The following is a 26,396-nucleotide window of genomic DNA, read 5'->3' as shown; positions in this document are numbered from 1 at the left end:
CATTGTGACGTCATCGTATGGCCACGCGAATATGAAATTTAGGATTTTTGTATCTTTCGTCATAACTCCTCAGATTTAATAGAGCGCATCTCCACTTATCCGTTTTCCATTTTCACCCCGATTTTGATATTGTTTAGGTCAATCAACTATCTTTAGCATGAGTTAAAAATATTTTAATTTTTATGACGTCATCATGCCTAAAAATTTAAATTACGTGTGGCATTAATTTCATCTTTACAGTAAATTTCAATCTGTTATAGCTCGTAAGAATAAAATGTGATAATCACGATTAAAACGTTTTCAGGAAGCTATTGTATTGTAGGTACGAAATCATGTGATAATGTTGCCAATCGGTTGTTGTGACTTCATCATATGGCCAGTTAAATAAAAAAGTCGTATTTTCATCTTTTGCGTCATCAATGCATTACATTTAAAAGAGCGGGCATCAATATTTTACGTATTCAAATTTCTTCTACACGTTAATATGTTGTTGCTGAGATAATTTCCTTCCGACATTGCTACCTGCGCGTTTCATTTTAAAACCGTCAACATGTTAAAAATTGCAATAAATAGCGGGTTCCGTAATTTCAGCTATTCTACACTGTATGTGATATGGATACAGATTATACTGTGTATACTATATTATATGAATCAAAATAATAGAAATTCAGCAATAACAACATATCATATTCTTCAGTTTAGGTCATAATGCCATAATCTTTTTCTGTGTGCAATATTCCAACGTATGACGTGCACGTGGCGTTTGTCGTGCGGATAACTAACTCGTCAAAGTGACGAGTTACATGTCTAGTTATTCTTCTTTCTTTCTGTCATTTTTGTGCAGAGCGTATCTCTAAAACGTGTAAAGTTAACATTTTATAACTTTGTCAACATATGGGTAATCACGTGAAGTTGTGCTTTCCTATAATTGAATGACGTCAGAGTTGCGCAACATGACTTACGCGCGTTTTTATGAATTTCGCGTATTTAACATAGATCGAAAACCATATAACAATTTAAATTGAAACTTAGCAAAAGTCTAATTTATATCGTGCGCTAACTTTTTGTGCACTAAAATGGCATGTTTTACACAAAGTTACGCGTGCACGCGCGTTTAAAATTTTCCAATGCGAAAAATCAATTTCTAATCAACTTTATACGCGTTTCATGTCATTTTGAGCATGTCAAAAATTCCCACACGTGCGCAAATTTTTACGCGCGTGGTGCACACGTAGCGTTAAAAACGTCATTTTTTCGAGTGATTTATGTTTTTCCAGCCTTTTCTAGTAATTTTACCAACTTTTAAATAATTTTGACTTCAAATTACGTCATACGAGCACGTAGAATATGATAATTTGCGAGCTTTTTTGATGAAAAACTTCAAAAATTCGTCAAAATTAAGCCTTTTTTTAAACAATCGTAGTTTCTAAACTAAAAGGTAAAAATTATTTTTATTACATATTCTGGAAGTTGATGAGTTGTAGATATCAGATCATGCATTAATATGGCTAACCGGACATTGTGACGTCATCGTATGGCCACGCGAATATGAAATTTAGGATTTTTGTATCTTTCGTCATAAGTCCTCACATTTAATAGAGGGCATCTCCACTTATCCGTTTTCCATTTTCACCCCGATTTTGATATTGTCTAGGTCAATCAACTATCTTTAGCATGAGTTGAAAATATTTTAATTTTTATGACGTCATCATGCCTAAAAATGTAAATTACGTGTGGCATTAATTTCATCTTTACAGTAAATTTCAATCTGTTATAGCTCGTAAGAATAAAATGTGATAATCACGATTAAAACGTTTTCTTGAAGCTATTGGATTGTAGATACAAAATCATGTGAACATTTTGCCAATCGGATGTGGTGACGTCATCATATGGCCAGTTAAATAAAAAAAGTAGTATTTTCATCTTTTGCGTCATAGTTCATTACATTTAAAAGAGCGCGCATTAATATTTCACGTATTCAAATTTCTTCTACACGTTAATATGTTGTTGCTGATATAATTTCCTTCCAAAATTGCTACCTTCGCGTTTCATTTTAAAACCATCAACATGTTAAAAATTGCAATAAATAGCGGGTCCCGTAATTTCCCCTATTCTACACTGTATGTGATATGTATACAGATTACACTGTGTATACTATATATGAATCAAAATAATAGAATTCAGCAATAACCACATATCATAGTCTTCAGTTCAGGTCATAATGCCATAATCTTTTTCCGTGTGCAATATTCCAACGTATGGCGTGGACGTGGCGTTTGTCGTGCGGATAACTAACTCGTCAAAGTGACGAGTTTCATGTCTAGTTAGTTATCCGCATTGAGCGGATAACTCCTTGTAATCGTCCTGTTTCAATTTTATATTATTCTTCTGTCTTTCTCCCTCACTTTTTGTGCAGAGCGTATCTCTAAAATGGGTAAACATAACATTTCATAACTTTGTCAACATATGGGCATTTACGTGAAGTTGTGCACCTCCTATTTTTGAATGACGTCAGAGTTGCGCAATGTGACTTACGCGCGATTTTATGATTTTTTATGATTGCTCATAGACTAAAAACCAAGCATAATTTAGTTTTGACACTTTGTGAAAATTTAAGTCATATCAAGTGCAAACTTTTTATGGATTAAAAATGGCATGTTTTACAAGAAGTTACGCGCGCACGCGCATTTAAAGTTTCAAAATGCGTAAAATTAATTTTTAATCAACTTTTTACACGACTCATGACATTTTGCGCATGTCAAAAATTCCCACGTGCACGCATTTTTTTACGCGCGCGGTGGCCACGTACCGTACCATAAGATATATCATATCGTCAAAAAAGAAAACTCAAACTATTCAAACAATTTGCAATGATAATGGCGATGTCCTCTATAAAGCCAAGGACATCGCAAATGAAATTAATACATTTTTCTCAAATATAGGTTCAAATCTTGCATCACAAATACATGAGCCGATAAATGATATAAATTATGATGAAATCGATGCTTTCACCGAAAATAATTTTGAATTCGAACACATCACATGTGAATTTGTATATAAATACTTAAATAATCTTTCAAAAAACAAAGCCACTGGTCATGATAACTTACCACCGGGCATTCTAAAACTGTCTGCCCCGATTATATCCCTAACAATTACAAGAATCATAAATCACTCCTTCACAACATGTAAATTCCCAAATACGTGGAAAATAGCAAAGGTCACGCCAATTTTTAAGAATGGTGAAAAAACTAACCCTAATAATTATCGTCCCATTTCCGTCCTACCTATACTTTCAAAAATAATTGAACGAGTCGTTTTTAATCAACTTTATGCTTTTTTGAATAATAATAATCTGTTATGTATAAATCAATCAGGTTTTCGACCATCATACTCAACATCTACTGCACTTACAAAAGTGACGGAAGACTGGTATAGTGCAATAGACGAGGGTAAGCTGGTCGGAATCTGTTTACTAGATTTTAAAAAGGCCTTTGATACGGTAAACCATAACATACTATTAAGCAAATTGAGACTTTATGGTTTAAGTAAATATGTTTTAAAATGGTTCGAGAGCTATCTGTCTGAGCGAAAGCAATTCACAAATGTAAATAATACATTGTCTGACTATACACACATCCAAAAATCGTGGGCCCACTTGCTTTCCTCTTATATATAAATGACCTATCGAAAGTTGCAAACAAATGTAAAATAAGTATGTATGCTGACGATACTATAATTTATTGTTCTTCAAAAAATGAAAATTAAATATACCAAAGTATAAATGAAGAACTTATACAAATCGACGATTGGCTAAAAAATAATAAATTGAGTCTAAATGTCTCTAAATCCGAGTTCATGTTGATCGGATCGACAAACCGATTGGCAACCACCAAAGAAAAAAATAGATCAGTTAATATAGATAACGATGTTGTACCACGCGTTCTATATTGCAAACATCTCGGTATCATAATAGACGAACATTTATCATGGAAAAATCAGATTGAATACATTCGAGGTAAAGCTCTAAATGGATTGGGTATGCTTAGACGATGTAGCTATTATTTTCCACAAAAGATATTAAAACATATTGCAAACTCTATTGTAATACCTTACTTGAGCTATTGTAACATAATTTGGGGAAATAGTAGTCAAACGCTAATGAAAAGAGTTCAAACTATCCAAAACAGAACAGCTCGAATCGTGTGTGGTCTAACATGGGACACACCTAGTAGTGAGGCACTAAGGCAAATTAATTGGTCACCTTTATTTTATCAAGATAGATATGAATGTTGTATGGTTATATATAAGGTTTTGACAGATAATGCCCCACCTTACCTAAATAATGTATTTACATTCAATGATATAAATTATAATCTAAGGAACAGTGATACACATCTATTCATCCCAAAGCCAAAAACCTATTTTAAAAAACGAAGTCTGTCTTATCGTGGAGCAATTATATGGAATAGTCTCAATGTTGATGCCCTTCCAAATCCAGTTAAGTTGTTTAAAACGTATCTGAAAAATGCATTGTAAAACATAATGGTATGGTAATCTACGATCTACATCCAACTTTTAAAATGGCTAAATACTATGTAAAATGTGTGTTTTATCACTATTATTTTAACGTCAATGAAATCCAAAAGATTTATTATGTATTACAGTTGAATCCCCATGAATTATACACTTCGATAAGGGTTTCCGTTTACACGGGAAGTACCGGTATGGTGTACCCTAAATAGAGGTGTCAGATGAAGGGGATTCTGCTGTAATTTTGTTTCTTTTCAATTTCAATTTTTTTCGTTTCTGTTGTATTTATATGGTGTTGATTTTTTTTGTTTTGTAATACAGTATCACGAACTTGTGTAAAAACAATCAATATTGATTGAACGAGTTGTACTGCACATCAGTCTCGTGTCTAAATAAAGTTTATATATATATATACCGTGAAAAACATCTTTTTTTCTCATGAATTATGTTTTTCCAGCCTTCTAGAGTAATTTTACCATTTTAAAACCATTTGTGACTTTAAATTACGTCATACGAGCACGTCGAATTGGAAAATTTACGCGCGTTTTTGATGAAAAACTTCCAAAATTCATGAAAATTATGCCTTTTTTTAAATAGTCGTAATTTCTAAACTAGACGGTCAACTTTTTGTGGATGGCATATTCTGGAAGTAGATGAGTTGTAGATATAGGATCATGGATCAATATGGCTAACCGGACATTGTGACGTCATCGTATGGCCACACGAATGCAAAATATAGGATTTTTTTCTCTTTCGTCATTGCTCATAACATTCAATGGAGCGCATCACGCTTATCCGTATTCCATTTTCTGCAAGATTTTAATACTGTCTAGGTCAATCAACTATCTTTCGCATGAGTTAAAAATATTTAAATTGTTATGACGTCATCATGTCTAAAAAGGCAAATAACGTGGGTCACTTATTTTCATCTTTACAGTAAATTTCAATCTGTTATAGCTCGTAAGAATAAAAAGTGATAATCATGATTAAAACGTTTTCTGGAAGCTATTGGATTGTAGATACGAATTCATGTGAAAATTTTGCTAATCAGATGTTATGACGTCATCATATGGCCAGTTGACTAAAAAATGTCGTATTTTCACCTTTTGCGTCATAGTTCATCGCATTTAAAAGAGCGCGCATCTATATTTTACGTATTCAAATACGTTTAATTTTGATACAGTCGCCATGTTAAAAATATGAATAAATGGCGGGTCCCATAATTTCACCTATTCTGCACTGTATGTAATATGTATACATATTATACTGTTTATACTGACACAAAATTGACAGAATTCAGCACTAACAACATATCATATTTTTCAGATCATAATGCCTTAATCTTTTTCTACGTGCACGTGGCGTTTGTCGTGCGGATAACTAACTCGTCAAAGTGACGAGTTTCATGTCTAGTACTTCTTTCTTTCTGTCATTTTTGTGCGTCGCGTTTCTCTAAAACGTGTAAACAGAACATATCGTAACTTTGTCAACATATCGACATTTACGTGAACTTGTGCACCTCCTATTTTTGAATGACGTCAGAGTTGCGCAACGTGACTTACGTGCGATTTTATGAATTTCAATGATTGATCATAGACTAAAAACCAAACATAATTTTGTTTTGAAACTTTGTGAAAATTTAAGTCATATCAAGCGCAAACTTTCTATGGATTAAAAATAGCATGTTTCACAAAAAGTTACGCGCGCACGCGAGTTTAAAATTTTAACGTGCGAAATATCAACTTCTAATCAACTTTCTATGCGTTTCATGTCATTTTGAGCGGTGCACACGTAGCGTTAAAAACATATTTTTTTCGCGTGATTTACTTTTTTTCAGCCTTTTCTAGTAATTTTACCAAATTTTAAACAATTTCGACTTAAAATTACGTCATACGAGCACGTCGAATTAGATAATTTGCACGCGTATTTGGTGAAAAAGTTCAAAAATTCGTCAAAATTATGCCTATTTTTAAACAGTCATAGATTCTAAACTACATGGAGAACTTTTTTTTAATTACATATTCTGGAAGTTGATGAGTTGTAGATATCGGATCATGCATTAATATGGCTAACCGGACTTTGTGACGTCATCGTATGGCCACGCGAATATAAAATATAGGATTTTTGTCTATTTCGTCATAGCTCATCACATTTAATAGAGCGCATCTCCACTTATTCGTTGTCCATTTTCATTCTGATTTTAATATATTCTAGATCTATCAACTATCTTTTGCATGAATTAAAATTTTTTAAATTTTTTTAACGTCATCATGCCTAAAAATGTAAATCACGTTGGTCATTAATTTCATCTTTACAGTAAATTTTAATCTGTAATAGCTCGTAAGAATAAAATGTGATAATCACAATTAAAACGTTTTCTGGAAGCTATAGGATTGTAGATACGAATTCATGTAAACATTTTTGAATAAAAAAAGTCGTATTTTCATATTTTGCGTAATAGTTCATCACATTTAAATGTGCGCGCACTAACATTTTACGTATTCAAATTTCTTCTACACGTTAATATGTTGTTGCTAAGATAATTTTCTTCAGAAATTGCTATCGTTGTGTTGTTTTTTTTATGACGTCATCATGTTAAATATTTGAATTAAAGGCAGGTCCCATAATTCAGTTAATATGTCATATAATAATACAGTAGTACAATGTACACCAGCATAGTCTCTGATGTGAGCAAATTGTTGTTTGCCGCCCTTTGTATTAATTAATGTCTCCTTTTATACACAGTGTACTGTATAATTATAATACAAGGCGAAAATACAGGACCACCTCTTATTATAGTTTTTAACGTATGACGTGCACGTGGCATCTGTCGTGCGGATAACTAACTCGTCAAAGTGACGAGTTTCATGTCTAGTTGGTTATCCGCAACTTAGGCCCTGTTCAGACCCATGGCGTTAGACCGTTTTAGCGTACAACGTTACTATCAAGGTCACGTTACAAACCGCAGAGAAAAAAACGAGGTGTTCAGACCCATAGCGTACGATTATCGTTACAACGGAAGTACGTCATCCAGGTTGTTTCTAGTTGCATATTCATGTGCTCTCACCCACGTGTTTTCATCATTATTTCCACTGTATATAGGCCTAGATCTCAGCCCTACAATTATGACAAAATTTTCCATAAATAAAACATACCTTAGCATTTATTTAAGAAAAATATAGTAAAGCCAAATTTCTGTTTCTATTGTTTTTATTTTGTAGTAAAAAACATTCTCCCCAGGCTCTTGTGTTACGAAAATAAAGCAGGCCTCGTAATGATGAAAAAAAATATGATTGTGATTAGTCTATCCAGTCCAGTCAAAGATATATATTCTTTGGTCCAGTCGGTTAAAAATATCCCTTAACTTGTTAATAAAAGGGACACAGCTCCCCTTGTTTGTTTACTGATTTTTTTAGGAGTTAGGGGGTTTTCAGCATTAAACTTGTCCAGTCTAGTCTGCCTTGGATGAATGAGTGACTCGATGTCCCACGCTAGTTTTTAGCTTGAATGGAAATGCGTGAATGGCTCTAGGCCTAGCTAGGCCTAAAATCGGATGGGATCGTAGTCCCTATGTTTAAATACAAGGTGCATGTATTTATGTCATTTGTTAGAAAATATAATGGTAATCAGTTGATAATAGTTTGTAGCCTTTGTAACATGCAGTTGTATTTGTAGTGTAGTTAGGCCTTATTTATTCTGGCCTTTTTGTTATTGAAATCCATCTCACACATTGACGATACAAGATGTCAGCCTAGGTCAAACCTTGTTTCGCGTCATAACAGGAAACGTTCTGATTGGATACAACGTTGACTTACAGTAGCGTCGTACGCTAAAACGGTACTATCAACCGTTTTTCACTACAACGCTACAACCGTTGTACGACGCGTTGTACGCTAATCCCCAACTGTTCAGACACACATTCTTTTAGCGTCGTACGCTAAAACGGTCTAACGCCATGGGTCTGAACAGGGCCTTAGTTGCAGGATAACCCTTGTGATTGTAAATATAATATTTTATTGATACTACTTATTATTTTCTAGGCCCGCTATATATTTTTTACAAATATTTAAAGTATTTTGAAATAAAACTAAAGCAATGAGTGATCGTGTGAGGATGACCTTTTGACCCGAAACACTCCGGAGTTTATTTATTTATTTCGTTTTCTTTTAGTAGGGTAGCCCTCTCAGTAATAAAATAAAACTGCTCTTCCGAGGGGCCCTACGGCACATTTAAACAAAATTTGAAAACAACTTAAACTAAACTTAAACTAAAACTTAAACTAAAACTAAACTTCAATGCATGTTCTCATTATTATTATACTTTTATACCATATTTAAATATATTTCACTGGAACCATCCTAGACCACCGGCAACAATAAATGAATCTTAACAAGTGATTTAAAACGGTTATAATTGTTTTGTTTTCTTAATTCATAAGGTAGGCCATTCCAGAGTGAACTTCCATAATAAACAAAACTACGTTTGTATATTTCGAGGTTACATCTGGGCAAATACAACAGATTATTTTCATAGTTTCTGGTTTGAATATTGTGTACACTACTAACATATTGCAAAATATTACATACGTATGAAGGTACAGATTCTTGTAAACATCTAAATATTGTACAAATTGTATGATATTCAATTCTTGTCTTAATTGTTAGCCAACCTAAATCATAATGCATTTGTCTAACAGGAGTTCGAATATCAGCACCTAGTATTAATCGTGCAGCTCTATTTTGTACCCTTTGCAATTTTAAAATATGGGCGTTTGAACCAGTACCCCAGACTGTTGAACAATAGTCAATATGTGATAAAAATAGAGCATTGTATAATCTTTTAATAATTTTAGGAGATGTAAAACTTTTCAATCTATAAAATAGATGTAGAATTTTTGATAGTTTTGCACATATAGAATCAATATGTACTTTCCATGAGAGTTGTTCATCAAATGTAAGTCCCAAATATTTAAACGTTTCAACTTTCTCAATCGGAATGTTATCAAAAATTACTGTTTCATCTGTTGTTTTATTAACACGTGCATGAGTACCAAAAAGCATGTATTTGGTTTTATCAATGTTTAGAGTTAATTTATGTTTATCTAACCATTGTTTTACATTTTCCAACTGTTCAGTTAAAACTGTTGTAAGCTCTTCATTTGATTTGCATGCATAAAAAAGCGCAGTGTCGTCTGCATAGAAGACTGTTTTACAAATCCCATCAACACTATCATGTAAGTCATTTATGTATAAAATAAACAACAAAGGGCCAAGAATTGAGCCTTGTGGTACCCCATAGTTGACATTTAAAATTTCAGATTTTTTTCCATTAAAATTAACAAATTGTTTGCGATTTTTTAAATAATTACTGAACCATGCAAGCTCAGTGTTTATCATTCCAAAGGTGCATAATTTACGTAATAAAATATCGTGGTCTACCGTATCAAACGCCTTTTTTAGGTCAAGAAAAATTGCTCCAGTTACCAAGCCATTATCAATATTTTTATATATATAATTGCATACATCTATCAGTGTAGTAGAAGTTGAATGTAACGACCTAAAACCAGATTGATTTTTACATAATAAATTAAACTCATTTATATGATTCATAACTTGATTATGGATGCATCTTTCAAAAACTTTCATAACAATAGGTATAACAGATATTGGACGGTAGTTGTTAAGTTCATGTTTACATCCTCCTTTATAAAGCGGAGTAACCTTAGCACATTTCCATTCACTTGGAATAACACCAGATCTTAATGACCAGTTAAACAAAAAGGCAAGACTTTGAGAAATTTGTGAAGATGCAATTTTAAGTAACCTAGCGGAGATCCCATCAATTCCAGTAGCTTTTCCAATTTCTAACTTTTCCAACAAAGCTTCAATTTCATTTCCATTAATATCTTTAAAGTTGAAACGTTGTTGAAATTGTGATAACGATTCAACGGTAATATCGTTTTGGTTGTCATTAAAATGGGATGCAAGTTCATTAGAAATTGAACAAAAATATTTATTAAAATGATTAGCAATATCAGTTGGATTGTTTATTTCATTACCGTTTACATTGAGAGTTGTTTTAGTTTGTTTCTTTTTATTGGGTAAAAAGTCTTTCATGGTTTTCCATAATGTTTTAGTGTCATTAACATTATCCTTTAATTTATTATTTATATAGTCGCGTTTTAGTGATTTAGACAAATTATTTAATTTATTTCTTGCCTTTTTGTAAGAATTCCAATCATCTATGTTCTTAGTTTTTTCGGCTTTTTGTTTTAAATAATCACGGTCACGAGAAAGGGAAACAAATTCGTCTGTAAGCCATGGAATATCAGTTCCCTTCCTCCTGACCGTCACCATAGGAGCATGAATATCACAAATATCAGTAAAAATGTGTTTCCAAATGTCCCAAGCCTCGTCAGCATCCTCGGACGCCTCACAAATACTCCACGGAGCAGATGCAAGATCAGAAATAAACAAATCTTCGTTAAATTTCCGGAAGGTTCTCGTATGTAAAATACGCGGGGGCAATTTTATTTTAATTTTTTTACGTATTGCATATATCAATGAGTGATCGCTAATTCCAATTGGTACAACTCCAGTTTTGCTTATAAAGTCATCCCTATTTGAAAAAATTAAATCAATACAACTACTACTGTTTTCCGTTACGCGCGTTGGAGTTTTAATATACTGGTTTAATTGGAAAATTTGGTGGAGGGTTTTAATGTTCCGAGAATGCTGTTTATCAAATATATTCCAATTTAAGTCACCAACAACAATAATCTCTCTTATACTATCTAGTATAAAAGATATTTGATCATGCATTATATCAACAAATCCAGTGGTCTATAAACATTACCTATAACGAACGGTTTAGTGTTAACCGGCTTAATTTTTATCCATACCGATTCAATTGTATTTTCACCAAAGTCAATGACATCAAAATCAACATTTTCGTTTACATAGATAGCCACCCCACCTCCGTGTCTATTTCTGTCTGTTCTAACTAATAGGTATCCTGGGATTGCAAGTTCACTATTATGTATATTTTGATCTAGCCAGGTTTCACTAATTCCTAAAACATGGAAACGGCATTCCGAAAGTAAACTCCGAACATGGTCCACCTTATTATAGAGACTTCTGACATTTAAATGACCAATTTTAAAACCCTTTGTACAATCAATCTCGCATAATTTGCATAGTATGCCAAAAGCAGGATAAACAATAGAGTCGTTACGTAATTCAGCGTCGTCTACGTCGTTGTCTAAAAGGCTTCCCGTACGATGTTCGTTTAACAATTGAATTGGTTTAAATGGTTTATTACATGCGTTACAAATAAAATCTAAAATCATCTTATCTACATAAAATACAATACAGATTTAGGACATTTAAAATTCTTACACATTACCTTTTACATTTAGGTAATTGTTTAAGATCGGAAGTTCTGGATAAAACAACTTTCTCGTTACTGCCAGTGATTATGGTATGTATGCGACCATCTTGTGTCCAAACTGCAGATACCACTGATGCATAGTTTTGCTTTACAGTACGTAGTAAACTTGATCTTTTGCTCGTAAGGTTTTCATGAATGTAGATATGGCTCCCCTTTAATTTTTTCTTTGCTCTATATACTTCATTTCTAACATTATACGAACTAAACTTTACTATTATTCCTCTTGCTCTTCCGTTTTTCTTAACTTTTGGCCCCAATCTATGACTCCTGTCTATGCATGTTTTATCTACTTCTACGCTTAGCTTTTTCTTAAACAAATCCAAAACTATATTGTCTGTTATCTCACCTTGTTTCTCTTCTATTCCTTGAATAATCAAACAGTTCCTTCTTGAATATTGTTCTGCTTCATCTAGCTCATATTGTAAGTTCTCTACCTGTTGTTCTACTTTGCTGAGACGATCTTTAGTATCGTCAAGTTCGAAACGTATTGCTTCAATTGCTGCATCCGTTACAATGTGTGTAATGCTTTCAATCAGCTGGTGTTTAACAATGCTCGCAATTTTCTCGGCTAGGTCATTGAAAATACTTGTATTTCCTTTAATTATATTGGAAATTTCATTTTGTACAGTAATAGTAAGCGGTTCCACATCAATGACAGGTGCTGTATCAGTGTTCAGTTCGCAACACTCCTTACCGCTGTCCTTTTTACCACCTTTCCTTGTATTCCTTCCGGCCATGATGGTGTATTAATACGTACATGTACAGCAGACAAAAACCGACAAGTAAATGCTAGGCTACAACACAACAACTGTCCTGCGGGAAATTTGAACTGTCACCGCGTAGTGAGGCTGAATGTAGTGAGGCTAGAGAGAGCGATTTAGGACACGTCTGCTCTTAACGACGACTACACTTAAGATTTGATGTTGGTACCTTTCACACCAAATTCGCTCTCCGGAGAATGTTCAGCTGTTCAACCCCGCAGTTTTAAACTCCGGAGTTGCTTGATTTTACCTTTCACACCAAACAGCGGGACGTCAACTCCGGGGTGTCTCCGGAGTGTCTCCGGAGTTTTGCTTTTGGTGTGAAAGGGGTATTATTTACTTTTAAAGCAGGGTTCCGGGTTTAAAATGAATAGTAAAAAATAAAATATAATTGTTTGTCTCTTGAACGGTAAAAGTTTCACTTATTATAAAGTGAGCGGTGAAGCAGAATGAAGGCTGTGAAGTGAAGCTACGGCGATATGACACTGTGTTACAGAATAGGAAAATTTGTGAAATGGTCGATCTTCCGACGACTCGTTATCATTAACCATATCAATTACTTTTGTAAAGTTATGCTTATCTGATGTAATTTTAGTCGATCTTCCCATTTATTTATAATGTCAATTTTCTATGAAAATTCATCACAATTGTGTAAAATCATTTGGAGATTCAGTTTACGTTTGCCGATTTTCGCACTGACAATAGGAAAAAACCCTTAAAAATCAATGAAGCGTAACGTCTGTACATTCCTTCTGAGCGAGACGATAAACGTGCTCTCTGCCCATTCCTGGCATCGTCATGTGATAAGCAGATACAGTATACAATACCAAACTGGTCGGGTCGAGTATACCCCGTCTATAATCACAACATGAACGATGTACAGTATTTGATTGAAGGTCGATTCGACCTACCGGAATGGTATAGATAATATAGCTCGAATGAGAGAGTTGGAATATTTGTAAACATAAGTATTGCTAATTTTAACAAGTGTAGCCTAGTAAAAGGACTGGTAGTATCAATTCGCATAGGGTCTACTACACTAGCTAGCTCAATTTTTAACTGGGCCGGATCGGCTAGGTCTCCTTCCTACTAGGTCTACTTGCTTGATGCAGTATCCGCTTTTTAGGAGAGTAAACTATTTTAGGCCTACTAGACGATCAGGACACCATACGTGCGGACGGCAATCGGACCTTGTTTTGCCTCAATATTTACAGCCGATTTTGTAGAACGTTTTAGGTTATATTGTTTATTATTGAGTTTGGTTGATAGGATGGGTTTAGAATCCACTGAGTTTTGTTATTTATGGGCCAATCGTTTAGTAGGCTAGCTAGGCCCATGGGCCCCATGTTTTAATGTAGCCATCCATTGTGGCATGGAATCCCTAGTCAGAATGGCTCTCACCCATAAAAAAAAATGATTTAGACTAGTAGGCCTACGTGAAGCCGAATACGATCTGTACTATAAAGGTATAAAATAGTATAATTTATGACTCCATGATCTGTACTAAATTTTGTATTTCATTAAATGTCAAATAAATATATGCTACTGTTATTACACTTAGGCCTAGCTTAGAAAATCTACAAAAAATGTATTTCACAATGATCGGGTGGTCGTCGTTTGACAAGGAAGAGAGATGTAAATTAAGGCTGGTTTCCTGTCGACGTAAGAACATCACTTTTGTTGCGACTACGTCGATTTGTCGTAAGAAATGCGGATTTTACAGGAAACCGATTACGATCGAAAATTTACAAAATCGACGCAACGTAAGAAAAATGGTAACGACAAACGATTTTACAGGAAACCGATGACCTAACAATTGTTGCGTTACGACGTTTTCTTCCGATTTTACAGGAAACCGGGATTTTTGATCTTACGCTTGAATGAACGCCCTTGTGTCACGTTTCTTACGTCTCTTACGAAAGTTGACTTGAAGTCAACTTTCGCAAGAGACGTAAGCGCAATCGTAACAAGCAACCAATGAGCGACAAGAGTTGACGTAATGTGTATGTCCTTATAGTGAAATAAAGCCGGACAATAACATTTGTATGTATTTACTACTATAATTTTAGCCCACTTTACGATGTTGTAGGCCTACATACTTTACAAATGCACAGTAGTTTCAATATAGGCATAATAATGTTCTAATCAGGGAGTTTATCGTTTAATTTTCATGTAAATGAGGTAGCAAACAGTATTTCTAGAATAATTGGTGTCTTAAACAAAGTGAAGTCTATGTTATCAAGTAACATCTTGTTAACGGTATACAATGCACTTATATTACCTAGAATAACGTATGCTATCACAGTATGGGGTGCTACTTCTGCTACAAATTTAAACCGTATACATATTCTCCAGAAAAAAGCACTTAGAAATATTTGTCATGTTCATTTTATGCATCCTTCTCATCCACTTTTTATTTCGACCCAAACATTAAATATTTTTGACCTTTATACGAAACACACTGCTATATTTATGTATCAATATAAACATAATCTATTACCTGAATCATTTAATAACTTATTTAGTACATCTGCCTCATTCCATAATTGCTCAACTAGAAACAGGTCAAACTACTGTCCACAACTAAAACGCACCAAAGTCGGACAGCAATGTATTTCCTACCAAGGAACACATATTTGGAACAATTTAACAGACTATATAAAACAATTTAACAGACTATATAAAACAATCCCCCACTTTAAGTTTGTTTAAACAGAGATTAAAGCAATATTATAACAATAGAAATATTTAAGTTAAGTAAATCACATTATGTTATTTTGGTTTGTTCTTTTTGTTTGTACTAATTGTTTGATCTTTTTGTTAGGGTTACATGCTTAAAGCACTTGTGCTTATTTTGTATCCCATTCCATTATCTTATTATTTGTATTGTATTTGTATATGTTTTTATATTGATTATGGAATAAAAATGTCGATGAATTGAATTGAATTGGTTTACAACTCATATCAAAATCTAATACTCTTATTTATGGACGTGCAATAAACAATCAGCATCGGTAGAAACGTCGCGAAAATGAACATTTGCAACAAGATAAGATATAGAAAGCCCCTTTGTAAGCAATATAATATTATTATGTAACTTTAAAAAAAAATTGTTTGCTTGATTTTGTATAATTTATATTGTTTTGTTAAATTTATTCTTATTATAGGCCTGTAAATAATGGGTATCTTACTGCGGTTAGTACTACAGTATATCATGCTCGATTAGATATGCTTATAGGCCCATAGGCCAATGCTTAGCCTAGGGCCTAGGTAGGTCTAATAATAATAGGCTAGGGGCCTAGGCTAGTTTGATTATTTGGTCAAATCCAATTCCTATTAGTACAGTATTAATTAAGTATTTTACTAATACTAGGGCCTAGCCTACTGAAAATAATATGTTGGTGTGCTGCACTGACACTGCTGCTGAGTAGCTACAGGTACAATAACATTCAACATTTCGCGCGAATAATGATAAAACCCGCTCTAAAAAGAAACACCAATCAGAGATGTTGTTTCAAATACGTCATAAATCCGACCGACGTAAGAAAAAAATTTTAACTTTCGTAACAACACTAAAATCGACGTAAGCATACGACGTGTGTTTCACAGCCAAAATTTCAACTTTCGGGAGCAGCATAACTACAGATGTTTCTATGCGGCCCGACACGATCTTGACTAAGGTCAACGACGTCAAGTTTTTCTCAACTTTCGTAAGAGACGTAAGAAACGTATGAAACGCAAGAATCGTTGCAAAATTTGACTTCTTACGTCGACAGGAAACCAGCCTTTAGTGAACAAACACAACGTACATGACGTCGCGAGTTTGGAATCCACTGATGACGTGATTTTGTGAATATCTCATGAATATTAATGAGCTTCCCTAAGCTGCTGAAAAACAGAATTTGCATGAATTTTTTAAACTAAAATGTATATGAAATTTAATTTATTTAATTTCTCATTATTACTTCTTCATTCTGACAATTCTTTACAATAGAAATGAAAATACTGACAATGATTAGTACTACTGTATTAGCTGTTGCACGTAGTGTGCTGTTAACATTTGAAATCAGTGAATTTACAATAAAACCGACTAGCGACTTTATGACAGTATGGTAGACGAAGGCGACGGTAGATGAAGGATATGGTAATCTACACAAAATATTAATCTGCGCATGCTTATGCACAGTATACTGAGCATACTCTGTTCTGTTAATTATCAGGACTTATATTTGGTCAATTTAACATTCAATCCAATGGACGGAGTAAAGTTCATTGCATCATTTTGAAACCTTGCAACAATAACAAATGGCTGATCAGTACGCAAAGGGAATACACATTGTAGTTTTTCATTTTTAGTTAAACTTAATTAAAACATCATATTTTGTCATTAATGTATATTATAATAGGTGGTGGCTGTTAATTCAATTCAATTTAATTTCAATTCAATAACATTTATTCAATAATGGTAAGACAAGAAAAACAAGCATCCTCGTAGCCTCTTTTTAAGGTTTTTATTAGGTGTTTTAATTCATCCTTTTGAACTTTGCTAACTAAACTTTAAATTTTAGTTAGTTATTTTAGTTAAAATAGTGTCAATGACCATGCAACTAAAGGCACGATCACTGTTTTAAATTTTTTTCATTTTTGAAACAAGTTTATTTTTAATCTTTGATATTTTGTGGATAAATAAAGTTTGAATTTAAAAGAATGAACAGTATGTTAACAAATATTAAGCTTTGCAAAATCATAATAATAAAGTTGATCTTTTTGTCTTGTGATTTTCAAATAGTATACTGTTGACATTATTGCTTATACTTGAATGAATGCTATAAAGTAAGCATTGATAATCTGTCATTGTTCTAAAGTATGAACAACTGTAGCAACACCAACATTACAGTGGGTAGATTTATATTTAAACGAGTTTGTTTGTTATTGTCTTATAATGATGAAGAAGATGAATAAATATAACAATGATAGAAGATGGAATCATTTTAATTATACTACAGACTGTGCAAAGCACTGGTGCTCACTGCTGTTACCTATTTAATAAAGCATTCCATAATAATAACAATAATGCTTACATTTTATCATCATTCCTGATGATGATCAAATAAAGTTTGAAACGTTGAATCATTGTTATTTGGAGTCAGTTTTATACTATGTTGTAAATATTATTTAAATAGATGATTAACAAGGCCGTATACATGACTTTAGTCAGGTGTGCAAATTATACGGCCATACTGCGTTGAAACACCGGTTCTCGTCAGATCACCGAAGTTAAGTAACGTTGGGCCCGGTTGCGTTCTGGATGGGAGACCGTCTAGAAATAGCGGCGGGTGCTGTATATACACCAGAGAGTGATGGTGGAAAGGTAATATCGAACTAGCATGTGATAGGCATGGGTTCGAGGTTATCTGTACCATACTAATTGCATCCTTAGGCAAGATGCTTTACTCTCATTGCCTCGTCCTTCGGATGGGACGTAAAGCCGTTGGTCCCGTGTACTTAACAGTGCACGCTAAAGAACTTGGTACACTATTCGAAAAGAGTAGGGGATCGTCTCCCGGTGTGCTGATCTGGTAGGCGCTGCACTGCTGGCTGTCGTGGGTCCGTGGAGGTCCTAATCCGAATTTCCTCAGTTTCCAGTTAAACTTGAGGACCAGTAATAATACATTTTATCATCATTCCTGATGATGATCAAATAAAGTTTGACACGTTGAATCATTGTTATTTGGAGTCAGTTTTATACTATGTTGTATTTATTATTATTTAAATAGATGATTAACAAGGCCGTATACATGGCTTTAGTCACATGTGCAAATTTGAGTTAGTGTTTACCGACCGACCTACCGACCGACATAGTGAGCTTAGAGTCTCAGTGATTAAGTTCACTTAGGTTGACCCTGGTCTCCCCAATTTCATTTTTTTGGATGTACTGAAATAGACCGAATAATGAAATGAAATCATCATCTAGTTTAATGCTGGTAATAGTTTTTTTTTATTTAAATGCTATTTCAATAAAGTTGTTTTGTAAAAAAGGTCTAAAAAAATTAAATTAAATAAAATTTTGTACAGATTTTTGGGTTTTTATTGAACAGTACACTGGTACTGAAAGTGCTAACAATATAAACAGAATTTAAGTAAAATAAATGATGAGTGAGGGCACTGTGTAATATAAAATGTATAGGCCGTTGTAATGTATTATGGAAAAAATAATTACAAACTAAAAATGGGTCTAATATGGGTTTATATTACATCCTTTAATATCATTGCTCTTCATTATTTAATGATGAGGAGGTGGTGGACGGAGTTGGTAGTGTGTTCACAATAAAAGAGAGTATGGCAAAATGCATTACTAAAAATGATGAATAAATCATACTAAAATATTCAGTACAACTAGCATCTTTGATCATTATAATACACAGGGATCATAGGGCATTTAAGTGACTTGTTTATAAAATTGCGCTTTTAAAATACAAAATCATGTAAGAACAATTGAAGCTTTGTGAAATTTTTTTTGTTTTTGAAGTTTTTTTGTTAAAAATGCAATGGCCCCTGAAAAAAAAAAATTCTAAATAAATAATTTAAAGAAAAAAATGTTCAAATTGTCTGCCAGCCAATGGGTTTTTGTTGAATTTAACCATTTATTTGTCATTTTATAAGTGAAAACACCATTTTTTTTCTACGGAAGTAATTACAGTAACTTTATTAAAACCCTACAAAATAACATACTATTGATTAAATACTGTTTAAAAAAATATTAATTTAATAAAATGGTGAAGGCACTATTGTTTTCAATGTTTTATAAAGTGTTTCAAATGGAAATTTATGACCATAGCGTGAAAAAACATAATGTATAGCATTATGTATTGATAATAATAATACACATTAAAGATTATATTTTAAATTAGAGCATATAACTGTACACTGTTGCCACAAAAAACTGATATTGTTTTGCACACAGTAACAACTATATTTAAGCCTAATTGTCAAAAAGCACTAAAGTGGAACACCAACAATATTAAACGCCCTGACTTACTAAAGACAAGATAATGGTGAGGAAGGGTGATACTCATCCGACATAATTACTTTTTACTTATTGCACTTTTAACAATATCTTTAGTGTTCTCTTTAGTTCCTATTATTCTTTAAGCTGTTTTACTGATTTCATTAAAATACTTGATTGTATAGAATTAAAAGAGGACGAAAAATCTAGAAATAAAACCCTAGCATAAGTATTTAGCACAATCAAGATGAGCAAGCAAGTTATGTATTAATGTAGTAATCGTAATGTTCATTAACACCAAGCTAATTGAATTCAGCTATCAAAACTAATTTTTTATTATGTAATTGAATAATAATTACTCATTTCAATAATAAATATTCAACTCATTTTATCTTAATTTTTTTAAACTTTAAAGTTTGAATACCAAACTTTAAACAAACTTAATTTGTGTTTTATATGTAACATTAGGGTTGAGGGATGGGGAAGAGGATGGTGCAAAGAGGAACAATTTTTAAATATATTCTTTATCTATTTATTCTTTATTTATTTAGTAACGAAATATTAATTGTTTTCATGTTTTACAAATATTATACCACTAAACACAGTAAAACATTGCGATGTAATACTTTTTTGAAACTATCACCGTCCTAGTCGATTGAAAAGTACAGTACGTGTATAACGACACATCACTACGACGTGTATATGTTTATATAATGTATAACAATTTGTGAAAACCACCTCTATTCGGGGCAAATCATAAATTCGATTTAATCTTCAATAAATTTTAAATTATCTAACTCAACTTAATTAGTAGGCCTAATGGTTTTCAATTGTTTCTTAGAGCTAATTCATACTTAAGTTGGTTCCTACCCTACCCACCAAAGTTGTTCTGCGTTTAGGGCATGTGATGCACTGTAGGCCTATCCTCTACTGGCTTTACAACGCTACTCATGCCAGTGAGGGAAGGGTGATGATGTGCGGGGTTTAACTGCAATAATAAAGATTTGTACATAAATATACTGCGACTGAAAACGCTAGCTCATTATCCGTTTAAAAAAAATTATATCCAACCTCTGCAGCACAGATTGAAAAAAAAATGGATCGAATTTCTGTTATGAGTATACAGTACTTTCCTTTACGACGCCTGAGGGAATAGAAACTTGTGGAACGACACAGAGATTGGAATGTTCCATTCTTCGCAAATCAATACATTTGTATAACGTATATTAAATCTATCAAAATAATATTTTTAAAAGAAAATCGGCCTGTCTTCAACATTATGATACTGTACTCGAGCTTTTTAACCGGTTTTCAGCTATTAAAAACAATTATCGTAGGAGGAGATAGGAAAATGCGAAGCCTCCTCCAATTTTTGTGGCGGGTATTTTTCAAGATGGACATCCATTAGACAGTGCATACCACGATCGGAAAACACCCCTATTTGGGGCAAATCTTTGAACCTAAATTCGTTTTAATCGTCAATAACTAATTATCTAACTTAATTTAATTAGTAAACAGGGTTACATCAGGTGGTTAAAATCAGTACCGAAAGTACGAACCAACTTTACATACCATCGAGTAAAAATTCTAAAAGTAAGGCGCGATTTACCGAATTTTGCCCTTACGTAAATTTATATATAGATGACACCTCTAGATGGCCGGAAATGCTCTCACACATGAAATTCATAAGTGGCACAATGATTGATTGCTGCTATGTCAATTCAGATGGAAAATCCACAGACATACAATACTGGCAATAAAACTATTCCAATGGATGACACACTTTTTCAACAGCCATGTGGGAAAAGGGTGGATTTAGGGGGTAATTTGCTAATAATGTAGTGAATATCCTCAAAAAACAAATTGCATGTTGGAAAAGGGTTAAGACTGAGGGCTGGATTTAGGTGTAAATTGCTAATAATGTAGCATATCTTTAAAAACTTTTTAGTGAAGAAGAATTTTCATTGATATTTCTGTTTACATAATAAGGTTTACAATATAAATTATTAATAGAGAGATCATATGCTCAGTCAGTCAGGGAAGAGGACAAAAGGCTTCCTACTTTCTAGGAGTTTTATGTGGAGGAGTTATCAGCCTTTGATTAATCACCTTTATTTTTAAACATAGTACTGTTCAGTGTCTTAGGGTATGTTCAGACTCACGGTGGCGTTATGTAAGCAGTGTACATACTTTTGTATGTGAACTAAGCTGCAGATTACCGTTAGGAAGCTGTTACGCCTTGCCATTTGCGTTAATAGGAACCCTAGCAAGAGAGGATTACCTTGTGTTGGATAACAAACCTAACGCTGTGAGTCTACCCTTAGGTATTACTATTAATACCAACCTTTAGTCATCCCAATGAGCCATTAATGTAAGATAGGCCCTGTTTCTGCTACAATATGTACGGCATAAACATAACGTAATAATATATTAGAATTATAATTCGGTGACCCGTTTCCTTTGAAAACTACTTTGTGGGATTATATGGATTGAGGAATAGATAGCTATGGTTCGATCCCGTAAAATCCCATATGGGACCGGATAACCCCGTGTCTACCTAACTTTCAGTCATTGTCCATTGCTGTTTTGTACTGCTTACTGTTCACTTGTTTTGACGACAACCAAACCCCACATCTCCTATTACCCTGAAACCTCGGTTCTATCACATTTAAATAGAGCAAATATCTTAAGATTTTCAGTCCACTGTGACATTTTAGTAATTGTTCTAAGTAGGGTTTGCTCAACAAACCTTGTGTTATGGGTGAACAATATAGATGGTATATTCATGACGCAGCAGAAAGGTGCAAGAAATATACAGTATGATAAAATATCAGAGATAACGATATCGATAATGATCAAGATTATACGGTATATTTATACAGTATATTTTTTATGATACCCATTTCTGCTGCCACAAAAAAATACCATATAAAATAATATACAGTGTGTATATTCTTGGCAGAAGAAACAGGGCCATAGTATATATTATTTGAAAACTTCCATGCGATAGTTTAATACAATGCTGATTTTGCCATAAGTCTGTAACAAGTAAATTCTCTAGCATTAGTGGTTTTACATTTTGGTATGAGCAACAAATATGAAAATTGGTGAGTACTGCCCATGTGCTATGATTTTAAAGTTATAATAGTAATAAACAATATTTGTCATTTATTTATCCATTATTATTATTATTATTTTCCCATTCTTTATGAAGGACATATTGGGACCACAATTGGATTGACCATTGTTTCTAGCAGTGTAATTGTATTAAAATTTCTTGATTTGATGTAATGCAGCTGACATTATTACCCCTGTCTAACTACATAATTTGCTTGAATTCAAATTATATAGTAGTATAATAATTGCAATGATATTAATGCAGGATATAATTGCAATGAATTAACTGAAAATACTGGTAAGTTAAAGAAAGCTATTGCACTTAGTGTGCTCCTTCTCTTATAGAATTGTTTAATGGAAATTATTTTAAACTGAAGTATGATCATAACTGTAATAATGACCATATACACTTAAAAATACAATTTAAAATAAATTATGTAAGATTTAGCCTAAGAATATATTGGTTTTTTGTTTTTAAGAGAATAGCAAATCTCAATTTAACTTAAAAATTTGGCACATTATCAATATTATTAAATTACAGTATTTGATTAATAAAATTTAAATAAGTGTGAGGAGTATTAATGATTAATCAATAACTTTATTGTTCCGCATGTAATTTTGAAATAACATAATTTACATGCAGAAAGTAAGTATATCAAGTGTAAACAAACTTAGTGATGACCGGCATTTGTAAATAAGAAAGTTTGTAATTAAGAATTACAGTGCGTAGGTGGAAAGGTTAACTGTATTATAATTATTATTTTTGACAATTAAGTTTAGCTTTGATCATTTGACATTGCTCCAAACTGGCGTTTTTTAATTTAAAATAAAGAAGAAAGAACACTGTCAGATACACAAGCTGTAGTATATATAAATTATAGATTAATAACATATGAAAGATAAAATAAATAAAAACAAAATGTTAATTAGTTTCATATTTCCTTTATAATCAAATTTTGTAGATGGAAGACTTTCTAATCTATTAGCTACATTGTATCTTTTAATAGTAATAAAAAAAAATAAAAATGAAGCATTTATTACACACTCTAAGGTATGTAAACACAACTGAACTGTAAGACCATCTTTCACATATTTTGTACATTTCTCAAATAAAAAATAAAAAATTCAAATCCTGGACATGAAACAAATTTGGCCTATTCAGTTTTCTTTAAAACTGTATTAACTATGGTGATATAAACAATGGTTTGCAATGAAATTACCTTTGTTTTACTGTCAAATTCATCAGAAAGGCATTCAAACAATGTTTTATCTCAGAAAGATGAAGAAAACTAAGTTTTAGATTTAGGAGACAAGTTTATTTAGCACTGATATTTAAAATTGATCAGGACATGTTTACTAATATGAGATTAATATTAGAGGCCTCAAATTGAATGATTTTCACATAATTAATAGCTAAAATTAGAATATTATTTACTTATTTCACAATATTGGATCATTTATTGACAAAGTTGGGTACATTTTGAAATAAATTAAGAGGCCAGTTACCATTTGCGACTATTGAAGAAATGCATAATTGTTTTCATTAATTCATTTTAAATACTGTATCAAATATTTCTTTTTTTTAAACCAGTGATCATCGACTGAATTTTCTGAAAAATTTACATATAATTATATTCAATCAACTTTCTTTCTATAGCAAGCTGTTGTTGAAAAACATCAAGATCCTACTTTAAATTGAAGAATATAATAACATTGCATAAAATAAGATAATAAAATGTTTTCATGGCATGCTTAGAATGTTTCACAATTACATATAAATGAAAGATAATATATAAATGAAGTCAAAGAATAAAACAAATAAAATATGTATGCCAGCACAACAGATGAGAAGTGAGAGAGGATTCTTGGAAAGTACTTTACCCACATCTAGGATGTTAAAAAGGTACAATAAAGAAGACTACTGTACCTTCTAGGTACTTGTTCATTATGTTCAAATATAATTATATGCTTGCAAATTATTCTCTGCATTTCTTTAAATTTAAAACAATCTAGCTATCCATTTTTTTATTTGAAGCAAGTAAATATAATATGAATTAGTATACATGGATGCCTTTAACACAGACCGGGTAGTGGGATATTATACTACAAGAGATGGGGTACAGAGGATAATAGAGCAAAGACCAAAGCCTTCAAGGCACACTCCGTAGAACAATAATGCTCTTATGAGCAAATTTAATTTAAACAGGTTTTATCTACAGTAATTATATGCGGCAATGTGCCACAATTATATTTGGCAAACCTGTCATTAAAAAATATAAACTAATGTATTGTAATTGTTGTATATCATCATCCATCATCATCTTTACTACTTCAATTTGTAGATTTTATGAAAAATGAAGCTAAACTTTTTAAATTTGAAGAAAAAGTTAAATAGTTTGTTAAAATTATACAATTACTTGAGACACTTAAATACAAGTGTGCATGACTGTAACATTTACATCTGATCCTGCATCAATCAGGCACATACATGTGCTGCTATGTACAACAATTTGTAATGTATATTCTTTTTTTTTTAATTCAATTTTCTTGTTCATTGGATCTATGTTCATGAAAACATCAGTTTGCATAAGATTTATATTGTATTTGTTTTGTCAAAAGTTAATATTAGACGAAATTTCAACTTTTATTAAACTTCTATGACCTTCTGACCTCTAATGTTGTCAATAATTGTTGGACTTGCAAAATTACACTACCACCTACCCCAAGATTTTGTGTTGCATATTTTCTGTAGGCGGTGTTATATAATCATAAATTATTAAGCTGTACAATTGGCATTGCTATCATAGATTTCTAAAAAGTAGGCATACTAAGCTTTCCAAAAATGTATGGTAGCATTTGCCACCAATTTGATACCAAACAATGTCTTTTTTTTTCCAATTGTCAAATTCATCTATCAAAAATGATATCTTTGCGATGCTACAAGGGTATTTCATCTATGATATCCAAACAGAATTCCAGTCTTGGCATTGCTTTTAAATTTAATACCTTTCAAATTGGTAGCACTACGCACAATTTAACGATTTAAAAGACAAAATCAACAACCAATTTTAAATAACCCAAAAATAGGTAGAATACTTCAGATTTTTAATAAGACAAAAATAGGCAAATATTGACCAACAATGACTATATGAGTAGCAAGCCAATCTATATTATACAACTTAACATTTGTTACTGTGACTCCTCCTAAACCGGAAGACTGATAATAAGCGCCTTTTGAGCTGGGGCATTGTTTGATTCACCTTCATCTATTAAGCTATGTCAGAACAGCAAATTTGCACGAAAAATGTGTTTTTCAATTTCTTTGCAAGCTGTCGAATGCTGCATTTGATAATGTAGGTAGAATCATAGTGTTTCAAAAGTTATTAAAACATTTTGGTAAAAAATGAACTTTTAAGATATACAAAATCATAATGATCTAAAGAAATATTAAAAGTTTTAAAAATTGTAGTGTTCATAATACTGTTTAAATTACTGTATATCAACACTTTGGAATAAGGATGATATATTTC

The 26,396-nt window shown here is 32.5% G+C and overlaps 1 protein-coding gene across 1 annotated transcript in view; it reads right to left on the bottom strand.

The window, feature by feature from the left end:
* Positions 1-26,396, bottom strand: part of LOC140045045 (uncharacterized) — a 141,696-nt gene that overhangs the window by 34,233 nt on the left and 81,067 nt on the right. The window lies entirely within an intron of this gene.

Source organism: Antedon mediterranea, chromosome 3, assembly GCF_964355755.1.
Source record: "Antedon mediterranea chromosome 3, ecAntMedi1.1, whole genome shotgun sequence".
Classification (NCBI taxonomy): domain Eukaryota; kingdom Metazoa; phylum Echinodermata; class Crinoidea; order Comatulida; family Antedonidae; genus Antedon; species Antedon mediterranea.
This window is presented reverse-complemented; position numbering and strand designations above follow the sequence as displayed.